General features: G+C 42.4%; 1 long non-coding RNA gene across 1 annotated transcript; it reads right to left on the bottom strand.

Annotated features, from left to right (window-relative positions):
- Positions 1 to 790: 790 nt before the first annotated feature.
- Positions 791 to 10,260, bottom strand: LOC144614701 (uncharacterized). Its single transcript, XR_013552707.2, has 3 exons — positions 9,309 to 10,260; positions 7,472 to 7,660; positions 791 to 1,993 (listed from the first exon to the last, which is right to left on the bottom strand). It is a non-coding gene; the product is annotated as an uncharacterized LOC144614701 (long non-coding RNA).
- Between the last annotated feature and the right edge of the window lie 11,785 nt (positions 10,261 to 22,045).

The raw sequence follows: 22,045 nt of genomic DNA, 5'->3' as shown, positions 1-22,045 counted from the left end.
GATTTCACTCATATGTGGAGTTTAAGAAACAAAACAGACGAGCATATAGGAAGGGGGGGAGAGAAGAGAGGGAAACATACCACAAGAGACTCTTAACAATGGAGAGCAAACTGAGTGAGGGTTGATGGAGGGAAGTGGGTGGGGGGTGGGCTAAATGGGTGATGGGTACTAAGGAGGGCACTTGGGGTGAGCACTGGGTGTTGTACCTAAGTGATGAGTCACTGAATTCTACTTCTGAAACCAAGATCGCAGGGTATATTAACTAAAATTATAAATAAATAAACAAACAAAAAACCAAAAGCATCTTGATTTCCTTTTGGAGGACAGCCATCGTCCCATTATCAACCTGATTCCCTATTCTATGGGTGAGTCTGTGAACCAACACTAACCGGTGGGCATATTTCATCACCGATAACACCCACGGTCAATTTATCGGCTCCTGGATGAGCCTATATCCATTTTCCTCTAACAAGTTTCCAGGACTTCTGCTATACCTTCGGGAAATATAGCTGCCCTGTTTCTCCTGGGGTCTCTGAAAGGGTAAGATTCAAGCCTGCAGCTGTCAGAGCCCAACTGGGCTACAGCCTGCCTGAGAACAAAGCCAACAGAGGAGAGCAGAGCTACAGGGGTAGCAAATTTTTTTAAAGGATTTCGGTGACATCGACCAAGCTCTAGAACCCTCTGTGCCACAGGCCAGTGTATTTCAAAACCTTTCAGCCAGCAGAGTGTGTTACTGTGATTTATAATAAGAAATATATATTTGGTCACTGTCCCAGTTCCCGGCAGAAATGTCCTAAAACCCTTGGAGAATTTCCTTAGTGAGGAGAGCAGATTAAGGTTTCTTTTGTTATGCTAATGAGGTAACTTGGAAAGCACCTAAGGGGCGGAACTGGTTGCCAGGGGAAACAACCTTGCTCTTAGGATGTTGGAACTTTCTGGGGGCACCTGGGTGGTTCAGTCAGTTAAGCATCTGACTTCTGCTCAGGTTATGGTCTCACGGCTCTGTCTCCCCCTCTCTCTGCCCCTCCCCCACTTGTTCTCTGTCTCTCTCTCTCTCTCTCCCTCTCTCTCTCTCTCTCTTTCCCTCTCCGCCCCCCCCCCCCCGCAAAAAAAAAAAAAGAAATATTAACAACAACAACAACAAAAGGAATGCTGGGACTTTCGGTCCGAGCATGTTGACTTCCAGGGAAGGGAGAGAGGCTGGAGGTTGAGTTCAAACACCAGTGGCCAATGATTTAAGCATTCAAGCCTATATAATGAAGCCTCCGTAAAAACCCAAAAGGACAAGGTCCAGAGAGAGCTTTCAGATGCATGAACCAAAACACATCCGTGTGCCACCGTGCAGGGTCCCAAACTCACAGGCACAGAAGCTCCTTTGTTCAGGACATCACCCTATGTACCTCTTATCTGGCTATTGATTCCTAGCCTTCGATATTCTTTGTAATAAATTGGTAACCTAGTGAGTAAACAGGTTTTCTGAGTGTGTGAGCTGCTCTAACCAATTAACTGAACCCAAGGAAGGGGTCTTGGGAGCCTCTGATCTACAGCCAGTGGGTCAGAAGCACAGGTGACAAGCTGGGACCCTTGACTGGCATCTAGGGGAAGGGGGTGGTCTTGTGGGACTGAGCCCTTAACCTGTGGGATCCTAGGCTGTTTCCAGGTAGCCAATGTCAGAGTTAAGTTGAACTGTAAGACGCTCAATGAGTGTCCGAGAATTTCCTGGATGTGTAAGGAAAAAGACGTTGGAATTGGGAGAATTGTAGTGAGTTAATACTTTTTTCCCCCCTCCATTAGGCCAGTTTGAACTGGGCTGATCTTACACGTACTCAAAAGGTCTAACATCCCCTCTCTGCTAACCATCGTGCCCACGCCCGCTTACCTGCTCTGCCTCAACCCCTGAAGCTGCCAGCACCTTCCTGTGAAACTTGACTTCACTTTCACAGTTCATAAGCCTTCCATGGACTTCTGGGAAAGACACTGACATATGTTCATGCTTAAAAAAAAAAAAGTTAATTAATTATTTTGAGAGAGAAAGAGAGAGTGTGGGGGATGGGGGGGAGGGGCAGAGAGAAAGAGAGAGAGAGAATCCCAAGCAGGCTCCCAGCTATCAGGGCTGAATCCCACAAACCATGAGAACATGACCTGAGCCCAAATCAAGAGTCAGATGCTTAACCAACTGAGCCCCCCCCTGGGGTGCCCCCTGAAACAGTTTTAATTCATTGGTCGCAGTTTAACATTTGGAGATCTCAAGGCGCCTGGGTGGCTCAGGCAGTTAAGCATCTGACTTCAGCCCATGTCGTGATCTCACAGTTCATGAGTTCGAGATCCATTTCGGGCTCTCTGCTGTCAGTGCAGAGCCGGATTTGGATCCTGTGTACCTCTCCTGCTCACGTGCTCTCTCTCTCTTTCTCTCTCCCTCTCTCAAAAATGAATGAACACTAAAAAAAATTCGGACATCTCTTCCAATAATCTGAATGTCCACCCTTTCTTGAACGTATTGATTATCTGGCATTCCCATATGACAGATCAGCTAGGGCTGAACGGAATCTGCAGGGCCTTAATTGGCGACATTCTCCCAGCCAGTGCCGTGGTCTCAGTGGAACTGGGGCCAAAGCTCAGGTCCCAGTTGTCAGCATGTATGCCTGCCCCACTACTGTCCTTTACCACACGTCTGCTACCTCATTTTCTGTCCCTGCCTTTCTATTGTAGGGGTTTGATTTTGCATCTGCTGGGAAAATAGATGCCCTGACTCATGAAGCAAAAACTTCATTTCTCAGCCACGGATCTTGTTGAACCTGAGGCAGGGAAGCAATCAAAGTCCAAGTGTGCCCCCTGCCGGACAAAGTGCGCTCAGCACGCTTGGCCCGTAAACCATGGAGTGAATTCCTAGGATTCCCAATTTAGATGCCTAAAAAACGCTCCAGCTCTCTCTTCCAACACAATTTTGACAAATAATAAAAGAGAAAAAGAAAAGAGAATGAAAAAATTATAAAGAGGGGTGCTCGCCTGGCCCCGTCGGTGGAGTATGTGACTCTTGATCTCAGGGTTGTGAGTTCGAGCCCCACATTAGATGAAGAGATTACTTAAAAATAAAAGATTTTGTTAAAGAGTATTTATTTATTTATAAAGGAGTATTTTAATTTATTAACTGCAGGAAGCAAAACAATGGTAGGCTCTAGCAGCTTCCACTTATATGGAAATTGAAGAAAACTTATATGAGCAATGATAAGAAAGCAGAATACAGGGGCACCTGGGTGGCTCAGGGGGTGAAGCATCTGACTTCACCTTAGGTCATGATCTCACAGTTAGTGAGAATGAGCCTCGTGTCAGGCTGTGCGCTGCCGGTGAAGAGCCTGCTTGGGATTTCTCCCTCACTCTGTCTCTCTCTGTCTCTCTCTGTCTCTCTCTCTCTCTCTCTCTGCCTCTCCCCTGCTCGAGCAGGTGCATAGGCGCGCGCTCTCTCTCTCAAGATAAATAGAAATAAAACTTGGGAAAAAAAAGAAAGAAAAATGCAAATGGAACTGGTAAATCGAGGGCAAACTATTAAGGAGAAAATGATGACAATGAAAAATTAAAATGGGACTTAGAAGGATAAAATACAAGACTCCGCACACAGAAAATAAACACGAGTGGCATGGTTTCCAAGTTCAGGAAAATCACACAGGATGCGGGGGAAAGAGCCAAAGGGTGAAAATAATGAGAGGGACGGTGACAGCTCTGGAGGAACCACATTAGAGAACTCTGTTCAGCTCCTTGCTAATAAGTAAAACACGTGGGATGAATGGATGATTTTTCAGAAACCTAAGTTGCAAAAATATTCCCAGGAAGAGATGAACATGTTAAATAGATTGGTCGCGATGAAATAAACTGACAGAGGGGCACCTGGGTGGCTCAGTGGGTTAAGCATCTGACTTTGGCTCAGGTCATGATCTTGCAGCCCATGAGTTCCAGCCCCGCGTCGGGCTCCGTGCTGACAGCTGGGAGCCTGAAGCCTGCTGCAGATTCTGTGTCTCCCTCTCCCTCTACCCCTCCTCTACTCATGCTCCGTTTCTCTGTCTCTTTCAAAAATAAATAAACATTTAAAAAAATTCTTTGGAAATAAATGGACAGAAGCATATTATTTTAAACTATCAACAGACAGACGATTCTGATTCCATGTAAACTAAAGATAAAAATTAAAACTTCCTGGGGCACCTGGGCGGCTCAGCTGGTTAAGCATACAACTTCAGCTCAGGTCATGATCTCATGGTTTATGGGTTCGAGCCACCTGTCAGACTCTCTACTGTCAGCTCAGAGCCTGGAGCCTGCTTCAAATTCTGTCTCCCTCACTCTCTGCCCCTCCCCCACTCACGGTCTGTCTCTCTCTCTCTCTCAAAAATAAACATTAAAAAAATGGTTTTTTAAAGTAAAACTCCCAAATTATCTTTATAGAGTCAGCACTGCATAATATAAAAATTGAATATGGTAACACAATAATGGAAAACTACAGACACATAGATAACAAGCAATAGAAACCTCCAGTACTGGGCGCCTGGGTGGCTCAGTCAGTTGAGCACCCAACTCTTGGTTTCAGCTCAAGTCATGATCCCAGGGTAGTGGGATTGAGCCCCATGTTGAGCTCTGCACCGAGCGTGGAACGTGTTTAGGATTCTCTCTCTCTCTCTCTCTCTCTCTCTCTCTCTCCCTCTGCCCCTCTCCTCTACTTGTGCTCCCTCTCTCTTCTTCTCTCTCTCTTCTCTCTCTCTTCCTCTCTTTTCCTCTCAAATAAAAATAAATAAATAAAAGAAACCTCCAGTTTCTTTTATATAATTAAATAAATATTATACAAACACACACACACACACACCATGACCAGATAGATCTCCTAATTTTCAGATACCTTTCCCAACAATAATCCCCTTACATAGGATTATTTCCTTTAATTTAGAATTCTACTTGGGCGCCTAGCTGACTCAATCAGAAGAGCATGGGACTCCATCTCAGGGTCGGGAGTTCAAGCCCGACATTGGATGTAGAGATTACTAAAAATAATACATGAACTTAAAAAAAACCTTGAGGGGCGCCTGGGTGGCTCAGTCGGTTGAGCGTCTGACTTCAGCTCAGGTCGTGATCTCATGGTTCGTGAGTTCAAGCCCCACGACAGGCTCTGTGCTGACAGCTCAGAGCCTGGAGCCTGCTTCAGGTTCTGTGTCTCCCTCTCTCTGACCCTCCCCCTTTCATGCTCTGTCTCTCTCTGTCTCAAAAATAAATAAACGTTAAAAAAAATTAAACAAACAAAACCTTGAGAGTTCTACTTACCAATCTCTCAGGTCACATAAAACCAAAGACAAGTTAAATGCTTCCTTGTAAAACACTGCATTGGCAGCCTACCCCAAGACCTACGTCTTGGGCCACTTCTCTGCCATCTTTACTCATTCCCAAAGCAATTTATTCCAGTCTGAAGTCTTTAAAGACGACAAAATCCTGGTAACTCCCAAATGTGTATCTCCCTTCTGACCCTCTCACCAAAGCTCCAGGTTCCTCAATTTACTTGCCTGCTTGGGGTATCTAATATGTCTCTTAAACTCATCATGCCCAAACCTTAGTCTAGATTTCTGCTCCATGTCTGCTCTTCCCACAGCCTTCCCCATCTCGGGAGAGCTTAACTCCATCTGTTCAGGGCAAAGTCCTCAGAGTTATCTTTGTCTCCTTTCCTCATTCACCCTACATCCAGCTGGAAATCCCCTCGGCTCTGCATTCAAAATATATTGAAAATTCATCTTCTCCTTCCCCCGCCCTGTCCCTCCTTCCTTTCCTGTCTCTTCTTTTGTCTTTCTCTTCTGATCAGGAGGGCTCAGGTGCAAGACGGATACCTGTGTAGAGTGGTGACCTAGAATGAGGTGTCTCAAACCCAGTGAAGAGGGTGTCTACTCAAGAATGTCATAGAGGAGGGGTGCCTGGGTGGCTCAGTCGGTTGAGCGTCTGACTTGGGCTCAGGTCATGATCTCATGGTTTGTAAGTTCAAGCCCCCACATCAGGTTTGCTGCTGTCCGTGCAGAGCCCACGTCAGATCCTCTGTCCCCATCTATCTCTGTCCCTCCCCTGCTCATGCTCTCTCTCACAAATAAGTAAACATTAAAAAGAAGAAGAAGAAGAATGTCATGGGGGAATGTCAGAACCTGAGCAAGATGAGGAGGGCATTTGCATGTGTTTACTCTCTGGAATGACCCAGCAGAATGAGAGGGAGTCCTTGGTGGAGGAGGGTGGGAACATCCCAGCCCCGAAAGCAGAGCCAATAAGGAGGAATGGTGGCTGAGAGGGAGAGCTAGTTACACTCAGAGGGACTGACAAAATAAGTACACATATGATGGATAATGGGAAACAGGTTTCCCGTTTTTCAGAGAAGGGATTTACACAAGCAGGAAAGCGGAAACTAGAATGGCCCATGTGATCATTGGATTGGAACTGGAGGTAAAGGAATGAATGTGTGGACTTCAATATTCATTTTGTGAATGAATTAATGAATGTGTGCAAACAAGAGACTATTTCCAGCGAAGTCAGGAGCAAGACAATGGCACCTGCTATCACAATTATTATTTAACATTCTAATAGTCGGGTTCTTGGTTGCGAAGGAAACCAATTTGGGTTGACAACAAAAAAGAAAAGGAGTTCATTCATAGGACATGGGGCAGCTGAGAAAGCTAAAGTACCAAGTTTAGAAAATGGGTCAGAACCCAAGGAAACAATGAAAGGAGAATCATCGCCAAGTTTGCCTAGGGACAGCCTGGTTCAGTGCCAAAGTCATCAAAGTGAGCACTGACCCCTTCTTGATGTCTTTATAAAGTCTCAGTGTGAGTTCAGTCAGACACCTGCATGCTAGGTTTCAGGGAAAGCAAGTAATCTAGCCGTTAGGTCCTTAATGGTAGGAAGTGGGCCCTCACAAGGACAGAATTCCCAAACAGAGAAGTAGAGTTCAGCTGCTCAGTGCAAACACGGGTGTGAGAGTGCCAGCCAAATGCAATTACAAAACAGAACCAAATAAGAGGTATAAATACTGGAAAGGATATATCCTTATTTTTTGCGATTAGTGGGATTGCATCCCTGGGAAATCCAAAATGAACTGGAAACACTGTTAGAAACAATATGATAACTCATTAAGGTGTCGAGTTACACCACAGATTTTCAATTTCAGCACTACTGATCCGCCTTCCATTCACCCGATGCCAGGAACACCCCTCTCCCCCAATCAGGATGAACAAATGTCTCCAGACCTTGCCAAGTGCCCCCAGGAGGGAAAGCAAAATTGTCCCCGCTTGGATTGGGTTGTACAATGAATATAAAAAAAAATCAATAACTTTCTTACATTAAAAAACACCCAATCCAAAATTATAATGGAAAATATTTTTTGTTCATACATAAATTACCTTAAAAATCATATTAGATCCATCTGGAATGACACTGTGTATTGTTTCAAATACACATCTAATTTTACCTGTTGCGGAGCCTGGGTGGCTCAGTCGGTTAAGCATCCAACTTCAGCTCAGGTCATGATCTCACAGTTCGTGAGTTCGAGCCCCGCGTCGGGCTCTGTGCTGACAGCTCAGAGCCTGGAGCCTGCTTCGGATTCTGTGTCTCCCTCTCTCTCTGCTCTTCTCCTGTTCATGTTCTGTCTCACTCTCTCCTTCAAAAATAAATACACATTAAAATTTTTTTTTAATTTTACCTGTTGATTCTTCATAAGATCTTGATGAGTATATTTATCTTATATCTTGCCAAGTCAAAGAACTTGATAAGGAGTTCTGTTTCTCTGTAAATTCTCTTGGGTTTTTTAGGTGAAGGATCATATCATTTTCAAAAGATGACCAGCTTGCCGCTCATTTCTCATATCTACACTGTTTATTTCAATTTCCTGTCTAGCTGCCTGTGCTAGCACTTCAGAAGCAATTACAATTGGATTAATAGAGCACCCAGTTCCTGGCATAACTGGGAAGACTTTAGAATTTCACCATTATCACTAATGACTCTTAAATTTCTTTAGCAGTTGAGATGGCTGGACTCTGTTGGATTTGATATGATTATTTTCTAGATATTCTGAAATAGCGATTTTGATGGGCCTATTGTCAGAGAATGTTTTCCTTCCATTTTGGCTCTGTGTGACTTTTACCATTTTGTGATAGATACGATGACTCATTAATTACATGAAATAGATCCTCTACACAATGTGTCTAATAGTACTTTCCATCTGTGCTGTCTAATATAGTGGTCACTAGCCACATGTGACTAGAGAGTACTTGAAATATGGCTAGTTGTGACTAACTGAATATTCAGTTTTATTTCACTTTAATTAATTTAAACTTACATAGCCATATGTGGCTAGTGGCTACTGTATTAGACAGGACAGCTCTAAATTTTTATTTATTTTTACCCATTGAATCTACCATAGCCAAGAGGGGTAAATTAAAATCTCTTAGTACAGGAATGCCTGGGTGGTTCAGTCAGTTGAGCATCTGACTTTTCGTTCTGGTTCAGGTCATTATCTCACAGTTCATGGGATTGAACCCCTCGTCTGGCTCCACTCTAATAGCACAAAGCCTGCCTGGGATTCTGCGTGGGATTCTCTCTCTCTCTCTCTACCTCTCCCCTGCTCACTCTATCTCTCTAAATAAAGAAATAAATAAAAACTTTTTAAAAATCTCTTAGTACAGATCAATATTTGTGTATTTCTCCTAATGTTCAGTGGTTTTGCTGTTTAAGTTGTGATGCTATACAATCCTGGACGTTAGCCTCTACTACAAAGCTATAATCATCAAGATAGCATGGTATTGGCACAAAAACAGACATATAGACCAATGGAATCACATAGAGAACCCAGAACTGGACCCACAAATGTATGGCCAACTAATCTTTAACAAAGTAGGAAAGAGTATCCAATGGAAAAAAGACAGTCTCTTTAGCTAATGGTGCTGGGAGAACTGGACAGCAACATGCAGAAGAATGAACCTGGACCACTTTCTTACACCATACACAAAAACAAATTCAAAATGGATGAAAGACCTAAATGTGAGACAGGAGACCATTAAAATCCTAGAAGAGAAAACAGGCAACAATCTCTTTGACCTCGGCCATAGCAACTTCTTACTTGACATGTCTCTGAAGACAAGGGAAATAAAAGCAAAAATGAACTACTGGGACCTCATCAAGATAAAAAGCTTCTGCACTGCCAAGGAAACAATCAACAAAACTAAAAGGCAGCCAACAGAATTGGAGAAGATATTTGCAAATGACATATCGGATAAAGGGTTAGTATCCAAAATCTGAAAAGAATTTACCGGGGCGCCTGGGTGGCTCAGTCGGTTGAGCGTCTGGCTTCGGCTCAGGTCATGATCTCACAGTTTGTGGGTTCGAGCCCCGCATCAGGCTCTGTGCTGACAGCTTGGAGCCTGGAACCTGCTTCGGATTCTGTGTCTCCCTGTCTCTCTGCTCCTCCCCCACTCATGTTCTGTCTCTCTCTCTCCTTCAAAAATAAATAGAAATTTTAAAAAATTAGAAAAAAGAATTTACCAAACTCAACACACACAAAAAAACAAATAATCCAGTAAAGAAATGGGCAGAAGACATGAATAGACACTTTTCCAAAGAAGACATCCAGATAGCTAACAGACACATGAAAAAATGCTCAACATCACTCATCACCAGGGAAATACAAATCAAAACTACCTCACACTGCTCAGAGTGGCTAAAATGAACAACTCAAGAAACAACAGATGTTGGGGAGGATGTGGAGAAAGGGGAACCCTCTTGCATTGTTGATGGGAATGCAAACTGGTGCAGCCATTCTGGTAAACAGAGTGGAGGTTCTTCAAAGAATGAAAAATAGAATCACCCTATGACCCAGCAATAGCACTACTAGGAATTTATCCAAAGGATACAGGAGTGCTGATTCATAGGGGCACATGTACCCCCATGTTTATAGCAGCGCTATCAACAATAGCCAAATTATGGAAAGAGCCCAAATGTCCATCAACGGATGAATGGATTAAAATGATGTAGTAAAAAACGATAAAAAATGATGGACTACTACTCAGCAACAAAAAAGAATGAAGTCTTGCCATTTGCAACAATGTGGATGGAACTTGAGGGTATTATGCTAAGTGAAATACAGTCAGTCAGGGAAAGACAGATGTCATGTTTTCACTCATATGTGGAAGTTGAGAAACTTAACAGAAGACCATGGGGAAAGGGAAGGGAAAAAATAGTTAAAAACAGAAGGGAGGTAAACCATAAGAGACTCTTAAATTCAGAGAACAAACTAAGACTTGATGGGGTGGGGTGGGTGGGAAAATGGGTGATGGACATTGAGGAGGGGACTTGTTGGGATGAGCACTGGGTGTTGCATGTAGGTGATGAATCATGGGAATCCACTCCCAAAGCCAAGAGCACACTTGGCTTGACAAGTGAATTATATATATAAATAGCTAACTTGACAATGAATTATATATATATATATAAAGACATTTCTATTGAGAAAAAATTGTGATGCTATATTATTTGGTATGTAGAATATCATGGGTGTTATTAGATCATTCGTGTGTGTGTATATATATATATATATATATATATATATATATATATATATATATCTTTTATTCTCATCAAGTATCTCTCTTTATCCTGTTTATGGCTTATTGTCCTAAATTCAACTTTGTTGTATATTAAAATTGAAGCCCTGCTTTCTTTTTCTTTCAACTGGTCTCACATGCCTTGGCCCATCTTCTCATTTGCAAACCTTCTGCATCCATTTGTTTTAACATGTTTCTACTATTTCCAGAAAATAGTTGCGTTTTACTGTGTGATCTGATGTGATAATTGCTTTAAAAAAATGTAGAATAAGCACATTTAAATTCATTTCTATGACAGATATATTTTCCCTTAGTTTTATCAACATTTTAATGTTATACTTTCTGTTTTTATTGCTTCTTTTGAAATTATATTTCACAATATGGTCTATATTTCTTTTTGTTGTGTGTGTGTGGGTGTGTGTGATCATTCTTCACTATGAGCAATGACAAAATTAGAATATTTCCACTTCCTTTCATCCCCTCCACACCCAATTTTTAGTTGATTTCGCTGTTTTTCTTAGTTCTGGTTCTTACTTTTTTTTTTTTTTCTTAAAGTAGGCTCCACACCCCATGTGGGGCTTGAACTCACGACCCTTAGATCAAGGGTCTCATATTCTATTGATTGAGCCAGCCAGGCGCCCCTGGTTTTTACTTTTATATCTTTTTAAAAATGTTTTATTTATTTTTGAGAGAGACAGAGACAGAGTGTGAGCGGGGAAAGGGCAGAGAGAGAGGGAGATACAGAATCCAAATCAGGCTCCAGTCTCTGAGCTATCAGCACAGAGCTGGACATGGGGCTCAAACTCACAAAACTGAGAGATCATGACGTGAGCTGAAACCAGGAGTCGGTCTCTTAACCGACTGAGCCACCCAGGTGCCCCTATCAGCGTGTTACTCTTATAGGCTTATAGATTTATACTTCTGTTCTGTGATGACAATCCCCATCATTGTCTTACTCTGAGTCCAGCAGGTAAGTAGAGTTGGTGTTCATCATTTTGTAGGAGGGTGGGTACAGTTGACTGGTTGCTCCATAGCTGTTCTTTCCCCCTTTTATTGTTCTCACCTCCTGCTGAAGAGACTGAAATGGCAAGAAGCTAGTTCTCCACTTTTTAAATGATATCTGGGGCGCCTGGGTGGCTCTCAGTTGGGTAAGCGTCTGACTTCGGCTCAGGTCGTGATCTCACGGTCCATGAGTTTGAGCCCCGCATCGGGCTCTGTGCTGACAGCTCAGAGCCTGGAGCCTGCTTCAGATTCTGTGTCTCCCTCTCTCTCTCTCTCTCTGCCCCTCCTCCACTCACGCTCTGTCTCTCTCTCTCTCTCTCTCTCTCAAAGATAAATAAACATTAAAAAATAAATAAATAAATGATCTTTAATTCACTACCTACAGACAGTTGCTTCCACTGACACCCAGGAAGGTGGCTACAGGCTGATCCAGGCTTTTATGGCTCCTACAATCTACGATGACAGAGCGTGGAGGGTCCTTACTCTTTCCTGTCATTCATTTATCAAAGCTCTTAGAAAAGTAATGAAGGGTGTTTGCTTGTTTGTTTGTTTGTTTGTTTGTTTTAATGCAGAAGAATATACTATCAATTTGGTGTCATCAAACTAGTGTAATATTGGAATAGGAATAGAAAACTAGCTCAAAGGACATGCTAAGGAACCCAGAATACATCCAAGTCTACATGAGAATTTTAAATGTAACAATGGTGATGGTCCTATTCAAATGAGAAAGAATAGTGTATTTAACAAACAGGACTTGGGGTGCCTGGCTGGCTCTGTTGGTAGAGCATGTGACTCTTGATCTTGGGGTTGTGGATTCAAGCCCCACGTTGGGTGTAGAGATTACTTAAAAATAAAATCTTGGGGCGCCTGGGTGGCTCAGTCGGTTAAGTGTCCGACTTCGACTCAGGTCATGATCTCATGGTTCGTGGGTTCAAGCCCCGCATCAGGCTCTGTGCTGACGGCTCAGAGCCTGGAGCCTGTTTCAGATTCTGTGTCTCCCTTTCTCTCTTCCCATTCCCCTCTCACTCTCTGTCTCTCTCTCAAAAATGAATAAACATTAAATAATTTTTTTAAATAAATAAAATCTTAAAAACAACAATGCTAACTTCTTAAAAAAAAAAAAAAAAACAGGTCTTGGCTAAACAGACCTATCTGAAAATATAATAAAGCTGGACTCCCATCTCAGGTCACATCACATACAGAAAGGCATGAGAGGATTAAACTTTTTTTTTTTTTTTTTTTAAGTTGTGAACATATTAGAAGAAAATCAAGGCAATTATGCGACTGTGGAGGTAACTAAGCAGGAGACCAAAAGGTCTGGGGGAAAAATAGTCATGTGACTACATGGATATAAAAACTTTTGCCAAGGGGTGCCTGGGTGGCTCAGTCCATTAAGCATCCGACTCTTGATTTTGGCTCAGGTCACCATCTCACGGTTCATGAGAAAGAGTCCCGTGCCAGGCTCTGTGCTGACAGTGGAGAGCCTGCTTGGGATCCTCCCTCTCCCTCTGCCCCTCCCCCACTCGCCTTCTCTCAAAATAATTAAATGAAAACATTAAAAAAAAGAACTTTTGGCAAGAGACAGACTCTTAACTACACAGAATGGACTGATGGTTACCAGAGGGCGGATGGGTGAGGGGATGGGTTAAATAGATGATGGGTGGGCCGCCTGGGTGGCTCAGTCGGTTGAACGGCTGGCTTCAGCTTGGGTCATGATCTTACGGTTTGTGGGTTCGAGCCCCGCGTCGGGCTCTGTGCTGACAGCTTGGAGCCTGTTTCGGATTCTGTGTCTCCCTCTCTCTCTGCTCCTCCTCCACTCATTCTCTGTCTCTCTCTCTCTCAAAAATAAATAAACATTAAAATAAATAAATAAATAAATAAATAAATAGATAGATAGATAGATGATGGGTATTAATGAGGGCACTTGTGATGAGCATCGGGTATTGCATGTAAGTGTTGAATCACTAAATACACCTGAAACTTATATTACACTGTATGCTAACTAGCTGAATTTTTTTCTTTTAAGTAGCCTTCGCACCCAGCATAGAGCCAGACCTGAGCTGAGATCAAGAGTCAGATGCCTACCTGACTGAGCCACCCAGGTACCCCTAACTACTGGAATTTAAATAAAAACCTGGGGGGGAAAATAATAAATACTCTCTATATGTAAAAATAAAAATAAAAACTTCTGTATAGCAAAATGCACCCAAACAATCATCAGTGTACCGAGGGTCATGGATAGTACATCTTTCAATACTGATGGCTATTAAAAATCGAGATCCATTCTCCGACAAGAAGTTAAAAAGAGAGAAACAGCTCAATAGAAAATGGGCAAGGAATGAGAATAGAGAATTCATAGAACAAAACAAATCCAAAAAGCTAACCATGAAACAAACGCTCAAATTAACCAGGAGTTTGAAAAGTGCGTATCTGAGTAAAAATACGGTGCCCCTTTAGATGGCAAAATTATAAGGCATTGGAACACCCTTAGCTGGCGTGAGTGTGACGAAAGAACACGCTTACATGTGGAAGTGATATGGCATCGGCCACTAGCATTACATCTACACACTGCCCTGATCTCAACCATCCCACTCTAGAGAATTAATTCCACGGAAGCAGAGGTAGAAACACATAAGGATGAACAAACAAGGATATTAATGGTAGCATTTCTCATGGTAGCAAACCAAACGAAACCCACAACACTGAACACAAACTGAACGCTCACCAGCTGAATCATGGATGAATGAACTTTGGCTCACTGACATCACTGAAAACAAGCCAAAATGGAAAAAAAAAAAAAAAAAAAGCCAACTATCACAACAAATTGAATGAAGACGCAGGTATGAGAATTCTGTTATCTCCCATTAAGCCAGGGACTAAAGAGGTTTGCAAAACTGTAAAACAATCTCTCGCTCTCTTTTAAGGTTTTATTTATTTAAGTGATCCCTACAACCGACGTGGTTGTAATACTTTTGACAGCAATTCTCATTGGATGAGGATTATAAAGAAACCACAAACTTAATTAGAAAAAGAATTAGGCAACCCAATACCAAAATTGCCTAATGCCCTGAGCAGACTTCACAGAAAGCCCAAATGACCACGAGTTACATTAAAAGGTTCTTGATAGGGGCGCCTGGGTGGCTCAGTCGGTTAAGCATCCGACTTCAGCTCAGGTCATGATCTCATGGTCCGTGAGTTCGAGCCCCACATCAGCTCTGTGCTGACAGCTCAGAGCCTGGACCCTGCTTCCGATTCTGTGTCTCCCTCTCTCTCTGCCCCTCCCCCGTTCATGCTCTGTCTCTCTCTGTCTCAAAAATAAATAAACGTTAAAAAAAAAATTAAATAAATAAATAAATAAATAAATAAATATTCTTGATAACTTTATTATTTAAAAATATAACAGGGGCGCCTGGGTGACTCAGTCGGTTAAATGTCCGACTTCGGCTCAGGTCATGATCTCACGGTTCATGAGTTCGAGCCTGCCGTCGGGCTCTGTGCTGACAGCTCGGAGCCTGGAGCCTACTTCGGATTCTGTGTCTCCCCTTCTCTCCGCCCCTCCCCTGCTCACGATCTGTGTCTCTGTCTCTCAATAAGAAATAAACGTTAAAAATTAAAAAAAAAAAAAAATATATATATATATATATAGTAAGGTCAGTAGCATTATACCAATGTTAATTTCCTGAGTTAAAAATTTTTTTTCTTTTTACATTTATTTATTTTTGATAGATAGAGAAAGACAGAGCACAAGTGGGGGAGGGGCAGGGAGAGAAGGAGACAGAATCCGAAGCAGGCTCCAGTCTCCGAGCCGTCAGCACAGAGCCTGACATGGGGCTCGAACTCACAAACCACAAGATCATGACCTGAGCTGAAGTGGACACTTAACCGACTGAGCCACCCAGGTGCCCCAATTTCCTGAGATTTGACATTTTTTATTTCATTGCAATAAATTCAACATTAATTCTACCCTCTTAACAATTTTTTAAAAATCTTTACTTATTTTTGAGAGAGAGCACACAAGCAGGGAAGGGGCAGAGAAAGAGGGGTACAGAGGATTCAAAATGGGCTCTGCTCTGTCAGTACAGAGCCGGATGCAGGGCTTGAACTCAAGAACTGTGAGATCACAACCTGAGCCAAAGTCAGAGGCCTCACCCGCTGAGCCACCCAGGTACCTCCCCCTCTAACAAAGTTTAAGGGTACAACACAGTGCTGTTGATTGTAGGGACAGTGTTGCACCACAGATCTCTAGAACTCATTCATCTTGCTTACCTGAACTTTATGTCAGTTGATAAGTAATTTTCCATTTCCTCCTTCCTCCAGCCCCTGGCAACCATCATTCCACTCTTTGATCCTGTGAATTTGACTATTTTTTTAAGTTTTTTTTAAAACGTTTATTTACTTTTGATAGACAGAGAGAGACAGAGAATGAGCAAGAGAGGGGCAGAGAGAGGGGGAGACACAGAATCCGAAGATGGCTCCAGCCTCCGAGCTGTCAGCACAGAGCCCGACGCGGGGCTCGAATCCATGAACCCTGTGATCATGACCTGAACTAAAGTCAGACGCTTAACTGACTGAGCCACCTAGGCGCCCCAAATTTTGACTATTTTTTAAAAGATTTTATTTTTTTTAAGTAATCTCTACACCCAATGTGGAGCTCGAACCTACAACCCTGAGGTCAAGCATTACATGCTCTACCGACCGAGCCAGCCAGGTATCCCTGAATTTGACTATTTTACATACCTCATGTAAGTGGACTCATCCAGCATTTGTCTTTCTGTGCCTGGCTTACTTCAGTTAGCATGATGTCCTCAAGGTTCATCCATGTTGCTGCATGTTGCAGAATTTCCTTTCTTTAAAACTGAATTAGATCCCATCATATGTATATACCACAGGGGTTTTGTTTGTTTGTCTGTTTGTTTGTTTGTTTCAATCCATCCACCTGTCAATGGGCATATAAGTTGTTTCCACATTTTGGCTATTGTTGATAATGCTGCAATGAACATAGAGGCACTAATATCTCTTCAAGATCCTGATTTCAATATTTTTGGATAAATATCTAGAAGTGAGATTGCTGGATCATAGGTAGTCTCTTTCTAATTCTTCAAGGAAGCTCCATACTGTTTCCAATGGCACCCCTGCCATTTTGCATTCCTACCAACAGTGTGCAAAGGTTCTAATCTCTCCACATCTTCAACACTTTTGGGGTTTTGTTTTGTTTTGTTTTGTATAGCCATCCTGACAGGTGTGAGGTATATCTTATTGTGGTTTTGATTTACATTTCCATGATAATGAGTGATGTGAAGCATTTTCTCATGTATCTGTTGGCCATCTATGTGTCTTCTTGGAAGAAATGTCTATTCAATTTTCACCTCATTTTTTAAATTGAGCTAAATTTTAAACTAAGGCTTTTATTTATTTATTTTTTTTTTTACTCTTGAATTGTAGGAGTTCCTTACATATTTTAGAGATTAACTCCTTATCGGATATATGGTTTGTAAATATTTTCTCCCCTTCCATAGGTTGTCTCTTCACCCTTGATTGTTTCCTTGGCTGTGCAGAAGCTTTTTAGTTTGATATAGTCCTCCTTGTTTGTTCTTGCTTTTGTTGCCTGTGCTTTTGGGGTCATATCCATGAAATCAATGCTAAGACCTTTGTCATGAAACTTTTCTCTATGTTGTTCTAGGAGCTTTATAGTTTAAGGTCTGATGCTTAGGTCTTCAACCCATTTTCAGCTGATTTTTGTGTAGGCTATAAGATAAGGGTCCAATCTGATTATTTTGCATGAATATTCAGTTTCCCCCACACCATTCGTTAAGGGATTATTCTTTCCCCATTGTGTATTCTTGGCACCAGTTATGTAAGAAGTTAACGTTAGGGAAAGTTAGAGGAGTATGTGGGAATTCTCGGTACTATTTTTGCAACTTTTCAAAACACTAAAATGAGTTCAACATAAAGAGTTAAAACTGTATGATGATCTAACTTTAACATTTTAACAGTAGAGTGTGGGAACAATGATTTCTAGGCACTTTTATTTTTTTAATGTTTATATATTTTTCATAGAGAGAGAGAACACGGCGGAGGGGGGGTGCAGAGAGAAAGGGAGACAGAGGATTGGAAGCGGGTTCTGTGCTGAAGGTAGAGAGTCTGACTGGGGCTCAAACTCACAAACTGTGAGATCATGACCTGAGCCAAAGTTGGATGCTTTACTGACTGAGCCACCCAGGCGCCCCTCTTGGCACTAACAGCTGTTATTTCTTTCTCTCTCTGTTCACCGAACTGCACAGTTCTGATACTAAGTAAATGCTCACTTTGCCAGTAAAGGATCCCCGTGATAGTGATGTCACCATCAGGCTATTAAGCTTTCCTTCCTCCCTAAGAAGAGAAAGTGATTAAAGGAAAGGATTACTTCCTCTTCGGGAAAATTTGGTCAAAAGCAATGATGTAACTTCATTAAAGATGTTCCACAGACTGAATCTTTGCTGCTTTCTCAACCATTTCAGAAGCAGATGTAAGATTCTTGCTCTCAGCTATATATTTCTTGTGAAATATTAAAGATGCATAAAACAAATGTATTCATATGCACGAGTAATTTTATTTTATTTTCACACATGAGTAATTTTATTTTATTTTTTAATTTTTTTGGTGTTTGTTTTTGAGAGAGAGAGAGACACAGTGTGAGCAGGGGAGGGGCAGAGAGAGAATCCGAACCAGGCTCGAGGCTCCGAGCTGTCATCACAGGGTCTGACGTGGGGCCGTAACTCACAAACCGTGAGATCATGACCTGAGCCGAAGTCGGACGCTTAACCGACTGAGCCACCCAGGCGCCCCTACACACGAGTAATTTTAAAGTAAACACTCTAGGGGCGCCTGGGTGGCTCAGTCGGTTAAGCGTCCGACTTCGGCTCAGGTCATGATCTCTCAGTCCGAGAGTTCGAGCCCTGCGATGGGCTCTGTGCTGACAGCTCAGAGCCTGGAGCCTGTTTCAGATTCTGTGTCTCCCTCTCTCTCTGCCCCTCCCCTGTTCATGCTCTGTCTCTCTCTGTCTCAAAAATAAATAAAAACATTTAAAAAAACTCAACACTCTATTGTCACATAGGTTAAGAAATGAAATATACACAATATTTCAGAATCTCACCCATGTGTTTTCCTTTTCTTCAATGGTAACTCCTCCACACCTCCAGAAGTTGGCAACATTCTAACTTTTTGATAAACTTGTCCTCAATCTTCTTTTTTTCTTTTTAATGTTTATTTATCTTTGAGACAGAGAGCCCAATGCAGGGCTTGAACTCCCAAACCATGAGATCATGACCAAGCCAAAGTCAGATGTTCAACAGACTGAGCCACCCAGGCACCATTGCTCTGAGTCTTCTTTTTAATGCCTTCACTTAGTTTTCTTTTGCCTGTTTTCAAGGATAGATATTTATGCACATGAAACAAGACTTTCTGTATCCTTTTGTATCTTATTTTCTGCAACACAGTGTGTGTGAGAATTCTATACATAGTTGTATGCTTCTCAGCAGGCCCCAGACTTTTCAGTTTCAGGACGTCTTTACGCTATGAAAAAAAGAAGTATTGAGAGCCCCAAGAGCTTTGGCTTATGCAGTTTATAACTATGAATACTCACCTTATGAGGAATTAAAATAGAGGAACTTTCAAAATATTTATGTATTAATCCATTTAAAAATCACATTTTAAAATTACAAGTTAACACAAAGAATGTATTTAATAGAAAACACTCTTTTAAAACAAAAGTCAATGAAAAGAATGGCATTGTTTTACATTTTTGTGAATGCTTTTTTTATGTTTATTTATTTGTTTTGAGAGAGAGCGTGAGCAGGGGAGGGGCAGAGAGAGAGAGAGAATCCCAAGGAGGCTCAGTGCTGTCAGCACAGAGCCGGACGTGGGGTTCGAACTCACGAACTGGGATATCATGACCTGAGCTGAAATCAAGAGTCGGATGCTTAACGGACCAAGCCACCATCAGCCTGTTTGGGAATGTTTTTAGTGTCTGCTTGATGGAACAGATTGTGGGATTTCCCAGCCTCCATAATTGCATAAGCCGATTCCACATAAACAATCTCTTCCTATGTATCTAGACCCTATCGGTTCTGTTTCTCCAGACCACCCTAAGAGACCCATCCTCCAAGCCTACATGTCTCACTGGCTTCAGGTACCATCGTTTCCTTCCTTGTCCCATCAGATCTGGGGGTGGTAATGGCTCCCCACCATTGCTGGTACCAGAAATCCCACTATCCCTTACTGGACCTCTTAATCCTGCCACACCTCTGTAACTAGTTATGTTTAATTGGGCCATTAGCTTATGTTCAACTGAGCCCTTCACAGGGCCATGAGTTTCACAGTGAGATTCTGATGGAAACATCTATACATTGACCACTTTCTTGCTCTGTCCATCTCACACCTTCCAGCTGGGACCATTTTCTTTTTGTGATTTAAGAACCTTCCTCCAGAGAGGGTGTAAGTTTGCTTTTCCATTTGCCATGGCACCAGTGGGGTACCACTTTGATCTGGGTTCCCTTCATTCCGGGAGCCTGTTGAAAACTATGGCTCATTTTCATAATCAGAGCAGCTCAGAATGCTTTTCTTATTTCTCTGAGTTCCCCTTAATAAACCTAAGCTGGGAGAGGCACCTGGATGGTTCAGTCGGTTGAGCACCCGACTTTGGCTCAGGTCATGATCTCACAGTTGGTGGGTTCAAGCCCCGCGTCAGGCTCTCTGCTGACAGCTCAGAGCCTGGAGCCTCCTTCAGATTCTGTGTCTCCCTTGCTCTCTGCCTCCCCCACTCATGCTCTGTCTCTCTCTCTCTCTCTCAAAAATAAATAAACATTAAAAAAATTTAAAAAAAAAACACCTAACCTGGGAAACTCCTCACTAGATTGTCCTATCTTTCATGATTTTGCAAGAACTGTTGTTAGCATTTTATCCAGTGCTTTTCATTGTTTTCAGTAGAAGGGCTGATTGAAATAACCCAGCCTGACATTATCAAAAGCGAGAAAGCCCTGCCGTCTCTCACATTTTTTTCTTTTCCCCTGAGGTTTTTGCAGGCACTGGCTACTTTGCATAATTACTCGGGAATAATCTGTTCTTCAATCTCGAATGAGAAACATGACAATGGAGCAAGGCCATTGACTTCCAGGATGTCAAAACTGTATTAGTCATCTTTTGCTGTGTAACAAATGATCCCAAAACTAAGCAGCTTAAAACAACACATTTATTGGGGCACCTGGCTGGCTCAGTTGGTAGGGCATGTGACTCTTGATCTCAGGGTCATGAGTTCAAGCCCCACGTTGGGTGTGGAGACTACTTAATTAAAAGAAAAAAAACCCAACACATTTATTATCTCAAGGTTTCTGTGAGTCAAGGGTCTGAGCATAGCTTATCTCAGTCTTCTGTTTCATACTTTCTCACTAGGCTAAAACCAAGGTGCTGATCCAAGGCCTGCGGTCTCGTCTGAAGGCTCTACTTGGAATGACTCATTTCCAAGCTCATTCATTGGTTTTGTGCAACATTCTTCATAGGAGGTTGTACCGAGTGCCTCAGTTCCTTGCTAGGATTCCCTCAGGTTCTTGCCACCTAGGTCCTTCCAAAATGGGAGATCACAGTAGCCAGGAAGGCAATAGAGAGAATTTGACAGAAATCCCAGGCCTTTGTAACCTGATCTTGGAAATGAAATGACATCCCATCACTTTCACCATATTCTAGGAGTTATAAGCAAGTCAATGGGTGCGGCCCATACTCAGGGGAGCTGGGTTACACAAGGGCATGAATACCAGGAAGTGGAGATCATTGGGAGCCATTTTAGAAGGCACCTACGCTACAAGAATGGGGTCTGAATTTCCATCTGTGAGCCCGGTTTTCAACAGCTACACACCAATTTTGGCACCTTGGTAGGAGCAGGATGACGGCAAACTTTTTATAACACGTATCTGTATAGACTGCCTCCATGCTCCAAGCACCTTGGTTTGGCTACCTCTTCAGTAGGCTCATCAGATAAACCAACCGCTTTTTCTATAAGCAACTCTCAGTTGTCAGGAAGTCTTGATATGTTAATATTGCCATGCAGAGTATACCATAAAATCTCTTCTTGGGGCACCTGGCTGGCTTAGTTGGAAGAGCATGACCTTCTGCTGGTTTTTTTTTTTTTTTTTTTTTTTTTTGGTAATATTTTTCAATTTTTTATTTTTGAGAGAGACAGACAGACAGACAGACAGCACAAGTCGGGGAGGGGCAGAGAGACTGGGAGACACAGAATCCAGAGCAGGCTCCAGGGTCCGAGCTGTCAGCACACAGTGGGATGCAGGGTTCAAACCCACAAACTGTGTGATCATGACCTGAGCTGAAGTCGGATGCTTAACCAACTGAGCCACCCAGGCACCCCGAGCATGAGATTCTTGATCTCAGGGTCGTAAGTTCAAGCTCCACCTTGGGTG

The sequence above is a fragment of the Panthera onca genome, chromosome E2 (assembly GCF_046562875.1).
Source record: "Panthera onca isolate mPanOnc1 chromosome E2, mPanOnc1 haplotype 2, whole genome shotgun sequence".
In the NCBI taxonomy this organism is placed as follows: Eukaryota; Metazoa; Chordata; class Mammalia; order Carnivora; family Felidae; genus Panthera; species Panthera onca.
This window is presented reverse-complemented; position numbering and strand designations above follow the sequence as displayed.